Raw genomic sequence first — 13094 nt, 5'->3', positions numbered from 1 at the left:
AACAAAGAGACAGAAGAAAAAGCATCTTTTATTTAACACAGAAACTTGGCATGTACAGGGATCGAACCAGTGACCTTGGCGTTATTAGCACCACGCTCTAACCAACTGTGCTAACAGGCCGCCGTTCGTGCTGGGCTGGGGGACAAGCATATGAAGAATTGCTAATGTCAGTGAACCCCAGATAGTTTGAAAGCTTATTTTCAGCTGTTTACCCATAAGGTATATTTATATATTATCGACATGAAGAAACAAATATCACAAAAAAATCAATACAAATGAGATTTTCATTCTTAGTGTTAAAACTTAGAACCATTAATGTATGTTCTATGTGGTTTAGCAATAAATAACAGTTCATCATCTATATTAAATTAATTCATCTACTCATTCTATCAGCTCCTGCTCAAAGGAAATATAGAGCTAAACATCAGAAAGAAGAAAATGCTTGTAATAAATGAGAGATTTAGTTACTTAGTGTTAGAACTTACAACCATTAATGGATGTTCAAGGCACTTTAACATTAATATATAATTCCACATCTATATCAAATTGATTCAACTAATGATTCTAGCAGCTCTTGCTCCAAAGAGATATACAGTTAACAAAGAGACACAAGAAAAAGCATCTTTTTTTTAACACAGAAACTTGGCCTGTACAGGGATCGAACCTGTGAGCTTGGCGTTATTAGCACCACGCTCTAACCAACTGAGCTAACAGGCCGCTGTTTGTGCTGGGCTGGGGGACAAGCATATGAAGAATTGCTAATGTCAGTGAACCCCAGATAGTTTGAAAGCTTATTTTCAGCTGTTTACCCATAAGGTATATTTATATATTATCGACATGAAGAAACAAATATCACAAAAAAATCAATACAAATGAGATTTTCATTCTTAGTGTTAAAACTTAGAACCATTAATGTATGTTCTATGTGGTTTAGCAATAAATAACAGTTCATCATCTATATTAAATTAATTCATCTACTCATTCTATCAGCTCCTGCTCAAAGGAAATATAGAGATAAACATCAGACAGAAGAAAATGCTTGTAATAAATGAGAGATTTAGTTACTTAGTGTTAGAACTTACAACCATTAATGGATGTTCAAGGCACTTTAACATTAATATATAATTCCACATCTATATCAAATTGATTCAACTAATGATTCTAGCAGCTCTTGCTCCAAAGAGATATACAGTTAACAAAGAGACACAAGAAAAAGCATCTTTTATTTAACACAGAAACTTGGCCTGTACAGGGATCGAACCTGTGACCTTGGCGTTATTAGCACCACGCTCTAACCAACTGAGCTAACAGGCCGCTGTTCGTGCTGGGCTGGGGGACAAGCATATGAAGAACTGCTAATGTCAGTGAACCCCAGATAGTTTGAAAGCTTATTTTCAGCTGTTTACCCATAAGGTATATTTATATATTATCGACATGAAGAAACAAATATCACAAAAAAATCAATACAAATGAGATTTTCATTCTTAGTGTTAAAACTTAGAACCATTAATGTATTTTCCATGTGGTTTAGTAATAAATAACAGTTCATCATCTATATTAAATTAATTCATCTACTCATTCTATCAGCTTCTGCTCAAAGGAAATATAGATTTAAACAAGATACAGAAGAAAATGCATTTATTTCAACATTAAAGCAGCGTTAAGTGTTTGCTTGGAGAGTGGTAGAAAGTATGTTCTTGGCATTTTTAACTTCATGTTCTAACAGAATCAGATAATAGGCTTACTATTTTTATAGCATACTAGTGAAGAAATAACAGATGATGAAGTGCTACTGATTGTTAACCAGAGATAGATGGAAATCTTATATTCAGCTGTTTACATTCATGGTGTCTTTAAGCATTATCAAAAAATCAAAACTAGACTTTCCTAAATTACTTGTAATAAATGGGAGATTAATTACTTAGTGTTAGAACTTTGAACCATTAATGGGTGTTCAAGGCACTTTAACATTAATATATAATTCCACATCTATATCAAATTGATTCAACTAATGATTCTAGCAGCTCTTGCTCCAAAGAGATATACAGATAACAAAGAGACAGAAGAAAAAGCATCTTTTATTTAACACAGAAACTTGGCCTGTACAGGGATCGAACCTGTGACCTTGGCGTTATTAGCACCACGCTCTAACCAACTGAGCTAACAGGCCGCTGTTTGTGCTGGGCTGGGGGACAAGCATATGAAGAATTGCGAATGTCAGTGAACCCCAGATAGTTTGAAAGCTTATTTTCAGCTGTTTACCCATAAGGTATATTTATATATTATCGACATGAAGAAACAAATATCACAAAAAAATCAATACAAATGAGATTTTCAATCTTAGTGTTAAAACTTAGAACCATTAATGTATTTTCCATGTGGTTTAGCAATAAATAACAGTTCATCATCTATATTAAATTAATTCATCTACTCATTCTATCAGCTCCTGCTCAAAGGAAATATAGAGATAAACATCAGACAGAAGAAAATGCTTGTAATAAATGAGAGATTTAGTTACTTAGTGTTAGAACTTTCAACCATTAATGGATGTTCAAGGCACTTTAACATTAATATATAATTCCACATCTATATCAAATTGATTCAACTACTAGCAGCTCTTGCTCCAAAGAGATATACAGTTAACAAAGAGACACAAGAAAAAGCATCTTTTTTTTAACACAGAAACTTGGCCTGTACAGGGATCGAACCTGTGACCTTGGCGTTATTAGCACCACGCTCTAACCAACTGAGCTAACAGGCTGCCGTTCGTTCTGTGCTGGGGGACAAGCATATGCAGAACTGCTAATGTCAGTGAACCCCAGATAGTTTGAAAGCTTATTTTCAGCTGTTTACCCATAAAGTATATTTATATATTATCGACATGAAGAAACAAATATCACAAAAAAATCAATACAAATGAGATTTTCATTCTTAGTGTTAAAACTTAGAACCATTAATGTATGTTCTATGTGGTTTAGCAATAAATAACAGTTCATCATCTATATTAAATTAATTCATCTACTCATTCTATCAGCTCCTGCTCAAAGGAAATATAGAGATAAACATCAGACAGAAGAAAATGCTTGTAATAAATGAGAGATTTAGTTACTTAGTGTTAGAACTTACAACCATTAATGGATGTTCAAGGCACTTTAACATTAATATATAATTCCACATCTATATCAAATTGATTCAACTAATGATTCTAGCAGCTCTTGCTCCAAAGAGATATACAGATAACAAAGAGACAGAAGAAAAAGCATCTTTTATTTAACACAGAAACTTGGCCTGTACAGGGATCGAACCTGTGACCTTGGCGTTATTAGCACCACGCTCTAACCAACTGTGCTAACAGGCCGTTGTTCGTGCTGGGCTGGGGGACAAGCATATGAAGAATTGCTAATGTCAGTGAACCGCAGATAGTTTGAAAGCTTATTTTCAGCTGTTTACCCATAAGGTATATTTATATATTATCGACATGAAGAAACAAATATCACAAAAAAATCAATACAAATGAGATTTTCATTCTTAGTGTTAAAACTTAGAACCATTAATGTATGTTCTATGTGGTTTAGCAATAAATAACAGTTCATCATCTATATTAAATTAATTCATCTACTCATTCTATCAGCTCCTGCTCAAAGGAAATATAGAGCTAAACATCAGACAGAAGAAAATGCTTGTAATAAATGAGAGATTTAGTTACTTAGTGTTAGAACTTACAACCATTAATGGATGTTCAAGGCACTTTAACATTAATATATAATTCCACATCTATATCAAATTGATTCAACTAATGATTCTAGCAGCTCTTGCTCCAAAGAGATATACAGTTAACAAAGAGACACAAGAAAAAGCATCTATTTTTTAACACAGAAACTTGGCCTGTACAGGGATCGAACCTGTGACCTTGGCGTTATTAGCACCACGCTCTAACCAACTGAGCTAACAGGCCGCTGTTTGTGCTGGGCTGGGGGACAAGCATATGAAGAATTGCTAATGTCAGTGAACCCCAGATAGTTTGAAAGCTTATTTTCAGCTGTTTACCCATAAGGTATATTTATATATTATCGACATGAAGAAACAAATATCACAAAAAAATCAATACAAATGAGATTTTCATTCTTAGTGTTAAAACTTAGAACCATTAATGTATGTTCTATGTGGTTTAGCAATAAATAACAGTTCATCATCTATATTAAATTAATTCATCTACTCATTCTATCAGCTCCTGCTCAAAGGAAATATAGAGATAAACATCAGACAGAAGAAAATGCTTGTAATAAATGAGAGATTTAGTTACTTAGTGTTAGAACTTACAACCATTAATGGATGTTCAAGGCACTTTAACATTAATATATAATTCCACATCTATATCAAATTGATTCAACTACTAGCAGCTCTTGCTCCAAAGAGATATACAGTTAACAAAGAGACACAAGAAAAAGCATCTTTTTTTTAACACAGAAACTTGGCCTGTACAGGGATGGAACCTGTGACCTTGGTGTTATTAGCACCACGCTCTAACCAACTGAGCTAACAGGCCGCCGTTCGTGCTGGGCTGGGGGACAAGCATATGCAGAACTGCTAATGTCAGTGAACCCCAGATAGATTGAAAGCTTATTTTCAGCTGTTTACCCATAAGGTATATTTATATATTATCGACATGAAGAAACAAATATCACAAAAAAATCAATACAAATGAGATTTTCATTCTTAGTGTTAAAACTTAGAACCATTAATGTATGTTCTATGTGGTTTAGCAATAAATAACAGTTCATCATCTATATTAAATTAATTCATCTACTCATTCTATCAGCTCCTGCTCAAAGGAAATATAGAGCTAAACATCAGAAAGAAGAAAATGCTTGTAATAAATGAGAGATTTAGTTACTTAGTGTTAGAACTTACAACCATTAATGGATGTTCAAGGCACTTTAACATTAATATATAATTCCACATCTATATCAAATTGATTCAACTAATGATTCTAGCAGCTCTTGCTCCAAAGAGATATACAGTTAACAAAGAGACACAAGAAAAAGCATCTTTTTTTTAACACAGAAACTTGGCCTGTACAGGGATCGAACCTGTGAGCTTGGCGTTATTAGCACCACGCTCTAACCAACTGAGCTAACAGGCCGCTGTTTGTGCTGGGCTGGGGGACAAGCATATGAAGAATTGCTAATGTCAGTGAACCCCAGATAGTTTGAAAGCTTATTTTCAGCTGTTTACCCATAAGGTATATTTATATATTATCGACATGAAGAAACAAATATCACAAAAAAATCAATACAAATGAGATTTTCATTCTTAGTGTTAAAACTTAGAACCATTAATGTATTTTCCATGTGGTTTAGCAATAAATAACAGTTCATCATCTATATTAAATTAATTCATCTACTCATTCTATCAGCTTCTGCTCAAAGGAAATATAGATTTAAACAAGATACAGAAGAAAATGCATTTATTTCAACATTAAAGCAGCGTTAAGTGTTTGCTTGGAGAGTGGTAGAAAGTATGTTCTTGGCATTTTTAACTTCATGTTCTAACAGAATCAGATAATAGGCTTACTATATTTATAGCATACTACTGAAGAAATAACAGATGATGAAGTGCTACTGATTGTTAACCCGAGATAGATGGAAATCTTATATTCAGCTGTTTACATTCATGGTGTCTTTAAGCATTATCAAAAAATCAAAACTAGACTTTCCTAAATTACTTGTAATAAATGGGAGATTAATTACTTAGTGTTAGAACTTTGAACCATTAATGGATGTTCAAGGCACTTTAACATTGATATATAATTCCACATCTATATCAAATTGATTCAACTAATCATTCTAGCAGCTCTTGCTCCAAAGAGATATACAGTTAACAAAGAGACACAAGAAAAAGCATCTTTTTTTTAACACAGAAACTTGGCCTGTACAGGGATCGAACCTGTGACCTTGGCGTTATTAGCACCACGCTCTAACCAACTGAGCTAACAGGCCGCTGTTTGTGCTGGGCTGGGGGACAAGCATATGAAGAATTGCCAATGTCAGTGAACCCCAGATAGTTTGAAAGCTTATTTTCAGCTGTTTACCCATAAGGTATATTTATATATTATCGACATGAAGAAACAAATATCACAAAAAAATCAATACAAATGAGATTTTCATTCTTAGTGTTAAAACTTAGAACCATTAATGTATGTTCTATGTGGTTTAGCAATAAATAACAGTTCATCATCTATATTAAATTAATTCATCTACTCATTCTATCAGCTCCTGCTCAAAGGAAATATAGAGATAAACATCAGACAGAAGAAAATGCTTGTAATAAATGAGAGATTTAGTTACTTAGTGTTAGAACTTACAACCATTAATGGATGTTCAAGGCACTTTAACATTAATATATAATTCCACATCTATATCAAATTGATTCAACTAATGATTCTAGCAGCTCTTGCTCCAAAGAGATATACAGTTATCAAAGAGACACAAGAAAAAGCATCTTTTTTTTAACCCAGAAACTTGGCCTGTACAGGGATCGAACCTGTGACCTTGGCGTTATTAGCACCACGCTCTAACCAACTGAGCTAACAGGCCGCTGTTCGTGCTGGGCTGGGGGACAAGCATATGAAGAATTGCCAATGTCAGTGAACCCCAGATAGTTTGAAAGCTTATTTTCAGCTGTTTACCCATAAGGTATATGTATATATTATCGACATGAAGAAACAAATATCACAAAAAAATCAATACAAATGAGATTTTCATTCTTAGTGTTAAAACTTAGAACCATTAATGTATGTTCTATGTGGTTTAGCAATAAATAACAGTTCATCATCTATATTAAATTAATTCATCTACTCATTCTATCAGCTCCTGCTCAAAGGAAATATAGAGATAAACATCAGACAGAAGAAAATGCTTGTAATAAATGAGAGATTTAGTTACTTAGTGTTAGAACTTACAACCATTAATGGATGTTCAAGGCACTTTAACATTAATATATAATTCCACATCTATATCAAATTGATTCAACTACTAGCAGCTCTTGCTCCAAAGAGATATACAGTTAACAAAGAGACACAAGAAAAAGCATCTTTTTTTTAACACAGAAACTTGGCCTGTACAGGGATGGAACCTGTGACCTTGGCGTTATTAGCACCACGCTCTAACCAACTGAGCTAACAGGCCGCCGTTCGTGCTGGGCTGGGGGACAAGCATATGCAGAACTGCTAATGTCAGTGAACCCCAGATAGATTGAAAGCTTATTTTCAGCTGTTTACCCATAAGGTATATTTATATATTATCGACATGAAGAAACAAATATCACAAAAAAATCAATACAAATGAGATTTTCATTCTTAGTGTTAAAACTTAGAACCATTAATGTATGTTCTATGTGGTTTAGCAATAAATAACAGTTCATCATCTATATTAAATTAATTCATCTACTCATTCTATCAGCTCCTGCTCAAAGGAAATATAGAGATAAACATCAGACAGAAGAAAATGCTTGTAATAAATGAGAGATTTAGTTACTTAGTGTTAGAACTTACAACCATTAATGGATGTTCAAGGCAGTTTAACATTAATATATAATTCCACATCTATATCAAATTGATTCAACTAATGATTCTAGCAGCTCTTGCTCCAAAGAGATATACAGATAACAAAGAGACAGAAGAAAAAGCATCTTTTATTTAACACAGAAACTTGGCCTGTACAGGGATCGAACCTGTGACCTTGGCGTTATTAGCACCACGCTCTAACCAACTGAGCTAACAGGCCGCCGCTCGTGCTGGGCTGGGGGACAAGCATATGAAGAATTGCTAATGTCAGTGAACCCCAGATAGTTTGAAAGCTTATTTTCAGCTGTTTACCCATAAGGTATATTTATATATTATCGACATGAAGAAACAAATATCACAAAAAAATCAATACAAATGAGATTTTCAATCTTAGTGTTAAAACTTAGAACCATTAATGTATTTTCCATGTGGTTTAGCAATAAATAACAGTTCATAATCTATATTAAATTAATTCATCTACTCATTCTATCAGCTTCTGCTCAAAGGAAATATAGATTTAAACAAGATACAGAAGAAAATGCATCTATTTCAACATTAAAGCAGCGTTAAGTGTTTGCTTGGAGAGTGGTAGAAAGTATGTTCTTGGCATTTTTAACTTCATGTTCTAACAGAATCAGATAATAGGCTTACTATATTTATAGCATACTACTGAAGAAATAACAGATGATGAAGTGCTACTGATTGTTAACCCGAGATAGATGGAAATCTTATATTCAGCTGTTTACATTCATGGTGTCTTTAAGCATTATCAAAAAATCAAAACTAGACTTTCCTAAATTACTTGTAATAAATGGGAGATTAATTACTTAGTGTTAGAACTTTGAACCATTAATGGATGTTCAAGGCACTTTAACATTAATATATAATTCCACATCTATATCAAATTGATTCAACTAATGATTCTAGCAGCTCTTGCTCCAAAGAGATATACAGATAACAAAGAGACAGAAGAAAAAGCATCTTTTATTTAACACAGAAACTTGGCATGTACAGGGATCGAACCAGTGACCTTGGCGTTATTAGCACCACGCTCTAACCAACTGTGCTAACAGGCCGCCGTTCGTGCTGGGCTGGGGGACAAGCATATGAAGAATTGCTAATGTCAGTGAACCCCAGATAGTTTGAAAGCTTATTTTCAGCTGTTTACCCATAAGGTATATTTATATATTATCGACATGAAGAAACAAATATCACAAAAAAATCAATACAAATGAGATTTTCATTCTTAGTGTTAAAACTTAGAACCATTAATGTATGTTCTATGTGGTTTAGCAATAAATAACAGTTCATCATCTATATTAAATTAATTCATCTACTCATTCTATCAGCTCCTGCTCAAAGGAAATATAGAGCTAAACATCAGAAAGAAGAAAATGCTTGTAATAAATGAGAGATTTAGTTACTTAGTTTTAGAACTTACAACCATTAATGGATGTTCAAGGCACTTTAACATTAATATATAATTCCACATCTATATCAAATTGATTCAACTAATGATTCTAGCAGCTCTTGCTCCAAAGAGATATACAGTTAACAAAGAGACACAAGAAAAAGCATCTTTTTTTTAACACAGAAACTTGGCCTGTACAGGGATCGAACCTGTGAGCTTGGTGTTATTAGCACCACGCTCTAACCAACTGAGCTAACAGGCCGCTGTTTGTGCTGGGCTGGGGGACAAGCATATGAAGAATTGCTAATGTCAGTGAACCCCAGATAGTTTGAAAGCTTATTTTCAGCTGTTTACCCATAAGGTATATTTATATATTATCGACATGAAGAAACAAATATCACAAAAAAATCAATACAAATGAGATTTTCATTCTTAGTGTTAAAACTTAGAACCATTAATGTATGTTCTATGTGGTTTAGCAATAAATAACAGTTCATCATCTATATTAAATTAATTCATCTACTCATTCTATCAGCTCCTGCTCAAAGGAAATATAGAGATAAACATCAGACAGAAGAAAATGCTTGTAATAAATGAGAGATTTAGTTACTTAGTGTTAGAACTTACAACCATTAATGGATGTTCAAGGCACTTTAACATTAATATATAATTCCACATCTATATCAAATTGATTCAACTAATGATTCTAGCAGCTCTTGCTCCAAAGAGATATACAGTTAACAAAGAGACACAAGAAAAAGCATCTTTTATTTAACACAGAAACTTGGCCTGTACAGGGATCGAACCTGTGACCTTGGCGTTATTAGCACCACGCTCTAACCAACTGAGCTAACAGGCCGCTGTTCGTGCTGGGCTGGGGGACAAGCATATGAAGAACTGCTAATGTCAGTGAACCCCAGATAGTTTGAAAGCTTATTTTCAGCTGTTTACCCATAAGGTATATTTATATATTATCGACATGAAGAAACAAATATCACAAAAAAATCAATACAAATGAGATTTTCATTCTTAGTGTTAAAACTTAGAACCATTAATGTATTTTCCATGTGGTTTAGTAATAAATAACAGTTCATCATCTATATTAAATTAATTCATCTACTCATTCTATCAGCTTCTGCTCAAAGGAAATATAGATTTAAACAAGATACAGAAGAAAATGCATTTATTTCAACATTAAAGCAGCGTTAAGTGTTTGCTTGGAGAGTGGTAGAAAGTATGTTCTTGGCATTTTTAACTTCATGTTCTAACAGAATCAGATAATAGGCTTACTATTTTTATAGCATACTAGTGAAGAAATAACAGATGATGAAGTGCTACTGATTGTTAACCAGAGATAGATGGAAATCTTATATTCAGCTGTTTACATTCATGGTGTCTTTAAGCATTATCAAAAAATCAAAACTAGACTTTCCTAAATTACTTGTAATAAATGGGAGATTAATTACTTAGTGTTAGAACTTTGAACCATTAATGGGTGTTCAAGGCACTTTAACATTAATATATAATTCCACATCTATATCAAATTGATTCAACTAATGATTCTAGCAGCTCTTGCTCCAAAGAGATATACAGATAACAAAGAGACAGAAGAAAAAGCATCTTTTATTTAACACAGAAACTTGGCCTGTACAGGGATCGAACCTGTGACCTTGGCGTTATTAGCACCACGCTCTAACCAACTGAGCTAACAGGCCGCTGTTTGTGCTGGGCTGGGGGACAAGCATATGAAGAATTGCGAATGTCAGTGAACCCCAGATAGTTTGAAAGCTTATTTTCAGCTGTTTACCCATAAGGTATATTTATATATTATCGACATGAAGAAACAAATATCACAAAAAAATCAATACAAATGAGATTTTCAATCTTAGTGTTAAAACTTAGAACCATTAATGTATTTTCCATGTGGTTTAGCAATAAATAACAGTTCATCATCTATATTAAATTAATTCATCTACTCATTCTATCAGCTCCTGCTCAAAGGAAATATAGAGATAAACATCAGACAGAAGAAAATGCTTGTAATAAATGAGAGATTTAGTTACTTAGTGTTAGAACTTTCAACCATTAATGGATGTTCAAGGCACTTTAACATTAATATATAATTCCACATCTATATCAAATTGATTCAACTACTAGCAGCTCTTGCTCCAAAGAGATATACAGTTAACAAAGAGACACAAGAAAAAGCATCTTTTTTTTAACACAGAAACTTGGCCTGTACAGGGATCGAACCTGTGACCTTGGCGTTATTAGCACCACGCTCTAACCAACTGAGCTAACAGGCTGCCGTTCGTTCTGTGCTGGGGGACAAGCATATGCAGAACTGCTAATGTCAGTGAACCCCAGATAGTTTGAAAGCTTATTTTCAGCTGTTTACCCATAAAGTATATTTATATATTATCGACATGAAGAAACAAATATCACAAAAAAATCAATACAAATGAGATTTTCATTCTTAGTGTTAAAACTTAGAACCATTAATGTATGTTCTATGTGGTTTAGCAATAAATAACAGTTCATCATCTATATTAAATTAATTCATCTACTCATTCTATCAGCTCCTGCTCAAAGGAAATATAGAGATAAACATCAGACAGAAGAAAATGCTTGTAATAAATGAGAGATTTAGTTACTTAGTGTTAGAACTTACAACCATTAATGGATGTTCAAGGCACTTTAACATTAATATATAATTCCACATCTATATCAAATTGATTCAACTAATGATTCTAGCAGCTCTTGCTCCAAAGAGATATACAGATAACAAAGAGACAGAAGAAAAAGCATCTTTTATTTAACACAGAAACTTGGCCTGTACAGGGATCGAACCTGTGACCTTGGCGTTATTAGCACCACGCTCTAACCAACTGTGCTAACAGGCCGTTGTTCGTGCTGGGCTGGGGGACAAGCATATGAAGAATTGCTAATGTCAGTGAACCGCAGATAGTTTGAAAGCTTATTTTCAGCTGTTTACCCATAAGGTATATTTATATATTATCGACATGAAGAAACAAATATCACAAAAAAATCAATACAAATGAGATTTTCATTCTTAGTGTTAAAACTTAGAACCATTAATGTATGTTCTATGTGGTTTAGCAATAAATAACAGTTCATCATCTATATTAAATTAATTCATCTACTCATTCTATCAGCTCCTGCTCAAAGGAAATATAGAGCTAAACATCAGACAGAAGAAAATGCTTGTAATAAATGAGAGATTTAGTTACTTAGTGTTAGAACTTACAACCATTAATGGATGTTCAAGGCACTTTAACATTAATATATAATTCCACATCTATATCAAATTGATTCAACTAATGATTCTAGCAGCTCTTGCTCCAAAGAGATATACAGTTAACAAAGAGACACAAGAAAAAGCATCTATTTTTTAACACAGAAACTTGGCCTGTACAGGGATCGAACCTGTGACCTTGGCGTTATTAGCACCACGCTCTAACCAACTGAGCTAACAGGCCGCTGTTTGTGCTGGGCTGGGGGACAAGCATATGAAGAATTGCTAATGTCAGTGAACCCCAGATAGTTTGAAAGCTTATTTTCAGCTGTTTACCCATAAGGTATATTTATATATTATCGACATGAAGAAACAAATATCACAAAAAAATCAATACAAATGAGATTTTCATTCTTAGTGTTAAAACTTAGAACCATTAATGTATGTTCTATGTGGTTTAGCAATAAATAACAGTTCATCATCTATATTAAATTAATTCATCTACTCATTCTATCAGCTCCTGCTCAAAGGAAATATAGAGATAAACATCAGACAGAAGAAAATGCTTGTAATAAATGAGAGATTTAGTTACTTAGTGTTAGAACTTACAACCATTAATGGATGTTCAAGGCACTTTAACATTAATATATAATTCCACATCTATATCAAATTGATTCAACTACTAGCAGCTCTTGCTCCAAAGAGATATACAGTTAACAAAGAGACACAAGAAAAAGCATCTTTTTTTTAACACAGAAACTTGGCCTGTACAGGGATGGAACCTGTGACCTTGGCGTTATTAGCACCACGCTCTAACCAACTGAGCTAACAGGCCGCCGTTCGTGCTGGGCTGGGGGACAAGC

The 13094-nt window shown here is 33.6% G+C and overlaps 9 non-coding genes across 9 annotated transcripts; all 9 read right to left on the bottom strand.

Moving 5' to 3' along the window:
- Positions 1-1240: 1240 nt before the first annotated feature.
- Positions 1241-1314, bottom strand: TRNAI-AAU (transfer RNA isoleucine (anticodon AAU)). The gene has a single exon. It is a non-coding gene; the product is annotated as a tRNA-Ile (tRNA).
- Positions 1315-2096: 782 nt separating this feature from the next.
- TRNAI-AAU (transfer RNA isoleucine (anticodon AAU)) lies at positions 2097-2170 on the bottom strand. The gene has a single exon. It is a non-coding gene; the product is annotated as a tRNA-Ile (tRNA).
- A 1711-nt stretch (positions 2171-3881) lies between these two features.
- On the bottom strand, positions 3882-3955 carry TRNAI-AAU (transfer RNA isoleucine (anticodon AAU)). The gene has a single exon. It is a non-coding gene; the product is annotated as a tRNA-Ile (tRNA).
- A 1970-nt stretch (positions 3956-5925) lies between these two features.
- Positions 5926-5999, bottom strand: TRNAI-AAU (transfer RNA isoleucine (anticodon AAU)). Its single transcript has one exon. It is a non-coding gene; the product is annotated as a tRNA-Ile (tRNA).
- A 523-nt stretch (positions 6000-6522) lies between these two features.
- Positions 6523-6596, bottom strand: TRNAI-AAU (transfer RNA isoleucine (anticodon AAU)). The gene has a single exon. It is a non-coding gene; the product is annotated as a tRNA-Ile (tRNA).
- A 1114-nt stretch (positions 6597-7710) lies between these two features.
- Positions 7711-7784, bottom strand: TRNAI-AAU (transfer RNA isoleucine (anticodon AAU)). Its single transcript has one exon. It is a non-coding gene; the product is annotated as a tRNA-Ile (tRNA).
- Positions 7785-9760: 1976 nt separating this feature from the next.
- Positions 9761-9834, bottom strand: TRNAI-AAU (transfer RNA isoleucine (anticodon AAU)). Its single transcript has one exon. It is a non-coding gene; the product is annotated as a tRNA-Ile (tRNA).
- Positions 9835-10616: 782 nt separating this feature from the next.
- TRNAI-AAU (transfer RNA isoleucine (anticodon AAU)) lies at positions 10617-10690 on the bottom strand. The gene has a single exon. It is a non-coding gene; the product is annotated as a tRNA-Ile (tRNA).
- Positions 10691-12401: 1711 nt separating this feature from the next.
- TRNAI-AAU (transfer RNA isoleucine (anticodon AAU)) lies at positions 12402-12475 on the bottom strand. The gene has a single exon. It is a non-coding gene; the product is annotated as a tRNA-Ile (tRNA).
- Between the last annotated feature and the right edge of the window lie 619 nt (positions 12476-13094).

Source organism: Triturus cristatus, unplaced genomic scaffold, assembly GCF_964204655.1.
Source record: "Triturus cristatus unplaced genomic scaffold, aTriCri1.1 SCAFFOLD_638, whole genome shotgun sequence".
NCBI classification, from domain to species: domain Eukaryota; kingdom Metazoa; phylum Chordata; class Amphibia; order Caudata; family Salamandridae; genus Triturus; species Triturus cristatus.
Note: the sequence above shows the minus strand (reverse complement) of the source record. Positions and strands in the feature narration are given on the sequence as shown.